Here is a 4,569-nt window from a genome sequence, read left to right as displayed (position 1 = left end):
TTGTCACATGGGACAGACTTGGGAAAAGAAATGCAAATAAAAATAAATATAATGAGAAAATTGGGTCGCTCTAACTGAATTAGGTTCAACGATGACATGCTTAGCAGTAAAGCATTGATCCAGGCCCAAAAAAAACCCAAAACAAGTCATGTACCTAAAAAAAATAACCAAAAAAATAATGAAGAATTCAGGTCCAAAATAAAAAATGAAGAATTAATGCGATAGATCAATGCAGGTATAATTTTCACTTTAGAAGATTTATACTGTGTTGTCAAAAAAAAAGAAGGAAGATTTATACTCATATTGAAAAACTCTTAATTAATTAATATTAGTATTTTTTATTATAATTTTAAAATTTAGTGTTAAAGATATAAATTGTCGACGGTGAGTGGTCAACGGATAGCACTATCTGCAGTGATAGTTGGTGCAGTGGTGGATGTGCGATATGAGAGATAAAGTTGACGAAAAAAATACTTAATTAGTTTTCTAATTGAGTTGTTTTTAATAATACAACAATCTTAATTTTGTTTTGAAGAATTGGAGAAAATAAGGACAAAAACCCTATTGAACTTTCTCCATATACATTACTCTTTAAATAACATCAAGGTAAAATTTCTTATTATCTAATATTGGACTACATATACATATATATCCACAATCTCCTTAGGTGCTTGAAGGAGATAGCGAAGCTTACAACAATATATATTAGAGATTCATGAGCAGTAGTTTTGATCATTCTTACAAATAGCTTTATATATTGATGGACATTTTTGTTTATACATGCTTCCTAATCCTTATAATATTTTACTCTTCACCTGTATTCCTAAATTATGTGGTGCCATTGTTTTGGATTCATCATGGAAAAGAAATAAGGGTAACAGTAATCTCTATCTAATTAACATACTAAATTTTTAAGAGAGTTGGTAAATAATATAATATATATCAAACTTTTTATGATAAAAGATTTAGAATTTTATTTTTATTGTTTTATTCTTCTCAATAAAAATAGAATTTCAGCATAAAACAAAAAGTAAACTCATGCGTAAAATTAAAAGGAAAAATAACATATAGTAGTAATTTTGGGTTAAGAAAAAATTTGATGTTAAAAAGATTATGACTGATTTAAACTGCCACAAGTATTCAAAAATGATAAATTTGATGCCGAAGAGATTGTAAAACCGCAACTAAATTTAACAAAAAAAAAACATATAAAAATTAGTAATTTAGTGACAACTTTAAACCGTCGCTAAATATAGCAAAAACAAATTTCTTATATGTGTTATAAATTAGCAATAGTTTTATACTTCTAAAATTGTTACCAAAAATTTAGCCACGACCTTATTAATTGTTTGTTGAAAACTGTCATTAAGTCTACTAACGACGCTCAAATCAATGACATTATTTTAACCATCGCAAAAAAAATTAACAACGATTAAAATGATCGCTAAACAGTAAAAATAATTGTCACAAAAATACTATTTTATTATATTGTCACTATCAGAAATACGGGAGTTATCAACGGAAAGATACCCACGAATAAAAACAGTGGCAACTTTTTATGATAGTGGTAATCACTTCCAACATCTTGCATCTTTGTGGGTAAATTTTGCGGAGTTTTCTGACGGTTTTGTTTGTTCGTGGCCAACTTGAAATGAGTTCTCTCAGTTACCACAGATACAATAATTATCGTGGCGAAATCGAACGATTTTCACTTCCGAATTCCGCACTTAATTTGATGTTTTTCTCCATCTCTTTTCAAATATTTTTATGCAGTTTATACTTTTCTTAAATTTAAACCCTAACCTAAGGTAAATTCAATTTATCAGGGAGGATGCAAGTTTTTTCAATTACTCGATCCTTGGTTTCTTCTCCCTCCTTCTCAGTGCTGTCACTGAAAAATTAATAAGGTATGTTAATTGTTTGATTTTAGATGTTGTTGATGATGTGCAATTTTTTCACTTGGTATGATTCTTAAACTCTATCATATCTTTTAATTTTGTTTTTTTCTTTAGTACTGGTTATACACTAATTTTGTTAATTTTTCCTTTTAACAGTTATTTTTTTAGTGTAATTGTGTTGTTTATTACTTGTATAAAAATTACATTGTAATGCCACTAAAGAGATCAAATCATATATATATAAGAGATTTTGGTGATGGAATAAAATGATTCAATTGAAAATGAATATTAAAATTATAAAAAGAATACAATAAGAGTACATATTTATCTTTAACAGAATAGGTCTAATTAATTCTAGAAAGTAGAATTTATTAAGTATGATTAATTGAAATAATAATTAATTTAATTACTTACTATTAATTAAATTCATGTAAGTCTAATAATTGAAAGTAACATATTTTTGTGTATTTTGTATGTGTCATTTGATTTTAATCCATTAGATCAGTGTTACGGTCTTTTAGATCAACTATTTCTTCCCTTCTCAAGCAAGCATTTTAGCTGTTTTCGAAATAAGTCACATATCGTGCTTATTTAAAATACGTCTCATAAAAAAAATAAAATTTTGCAACCCTAATGTGATCTATGTAGCTGATTATTTGGGCAGCCAAATAATTACAATGTAATTTCCAATTTTTTTTATTTTTGTTCGATTATTCTCCCTGAAGAGTAAAGAACCCTAACCCTCAAATCTCTTTAAAAACCGCAGCACCATCCTTTTTTATGTTTACTTATTTTTTCTCTGTTGGATCTCTCTCTAATCTAAGGGATTAACAGTTTGTTTATTGAATTATTTATCTGAAACTAAGAGAGCATTTACTTCAAAGATAAAATAAAAAAAATAGGTGCTCTCACCAGTGATGTAAGTTATTAATTTTTTACTAGTGGTTATTTTTTTTATTTAAAAGATTATTTTTTGACCATTCACTAACTCTTTTTCCCAATATTCCTTGTCTAGGAACTAGATTTACGTGTATCAATGCTGCAAGTTTAGCTCTTGCCGATGTTGGGATCCCATGGATGATCTTGTAACTTCATGTAGTGCTGGATACCTTAATAGTATCCATTTGCTTGGTATGCATCTATTTTACTTGACTTTTTAATTGGCTAAATTCAAGTTTATGTTTTCTTCTAAACTGTTCAACTTTTGATTTAGTTTTATGGCTTTGTAATTATTGAGACTTGTATGAATATGGACAGATTTAAACTATGTAGAAGACAGTGTTGGAGGTCCTGATATTAATGTTTAAATTATGCTAAAATGGGATAAAGTTATATTTTTTCAGGTTAATTTTCATGACATCATTTTATTTTTTACATTTTTTTTAGTCAACAATGTAAATTAATTTTAGACTTTTCTTTTTTGTTATCCCAATATGCATTATTTCTTTTGTTGTTGACTGTAGATAGATTCTAAACTATTAATTGACATTTTAAAAAATGTTATGCAACTGATAAATGAAGGCTGCAAAGCAGTTGTAAATTACATCCGAGAAGTAAGCGTTATACCTTAATTTTTCTGATAATTTTCGAAGGAGTCAAATTATGGCCTATTAATTTCTTAGTTTAATGTCTTGCTTAACAGATTTTATTGGAGCATACAAAGCAACTGAAATATTGACGGAGTGTATAATTTAGTAGCTGAAGTTATGTGTCTTTTTTTGCTATTTACCTGAAAATATATTTTTGCATGTGGGTTGTCTGTGTAACAAGAAATGTATAGCTTGATAAATTCATTTTGTCTTGGTACTTTCAGACTTTTAGTTTTCTGTATTATTTTAGTAAAATTTGATATTTATTTTGTAATAGTTTTATTTGGTAATTTTTTTTAACATTAAACCCATTTAATCTAGGATATTTGCTTTTTAATATTAAGTATTAGTTAATTTCATATTTTTATACTATAAATAATATGTATAGGAATAATGTGATTATTTTTTTAATATTATATGATGTAATTTTATATTAAGGAGTATTTTTATTATGATATTTTTTTAAATTTAACTTTTATCGTTAGCCACAGAAAAAGTGTGACAAAAAAGTTCGGCTTAGTCAATTTTGTCACGGATAAAACGTGGTAGAAACAATTATTTTGTTATGCATCTTTTTATTTTATCACAGAAAAGAGTGTGTCTAAACGTGTCAAAGTTGTGGCTAATAAAATGTCTCTACGAGTGTTAAAATTGTGGCTTTCGGAGTAAAAAGCGTGGCTAATTAAAAACGCGTCGTCCTCTTTAGCTACATATGTTCATTTGTTGCGAAAGTATAATTGCCACACTTTTTTTAAAGTTTAGCCACAAATTTTTTTATGACTAAGCTTTTTGTTTTTGGTAGTATGTATAACTTTGTAAAATATAGTTTATGTTAAGAGACAGAAAATTTGTGTTTTCTTTATCTTTATTTTTTAGAACATGAAAAGCCAGAAAAATTATATATATATATATATATATACTATTTTGTTTCGTTATCTTTATATAATTATTTATATTCTATTTTCTCAATTACCAAACGCCGCCTAAGAGAGATCATCCAATGCAGTTGCTATCAAGTATAATCATAATATCATACCAATAAAAAAAATATATAATCATCATGTCATAACAAATAATGCTAC

At 26.9% G+C, this 4,569-nt stretch overlaps 1 pseudogene; it reads left to right on the top strand.

Annotated features, from left to right (window-relative positions):
* Nucleotides 1–780: 780 nt before the first annotated feature.
* LOC107473524 (exosome complex component RRP41 homolog) lies at nt 781–3,576 on the top strand (annotated as a pseudogene).
* Nucleotides 3,577–4,569: the final 993 nt, after the last annotated feature.

The sequence above is a fragment of the Arachis duranensis genome, chromosome 2 (assembly GCF_000817695.3).
Source record: "Arachis duranensis cultivar V14167 chromosome 2, aradu.V14167.gnm2.J7QH, whole genome shotgun sequence".
Lineage (NCBI taxonomy): Eukaryota > Viridiplantae > Streptophyta > Magnoliopsida > Fabales > Fabaceae > Arachis > Arachis duranensis.
Note: the sequence above shows the minus strand (reverse complement) of the source record. Positions and strands in the feature narration are given on the sequence as shown.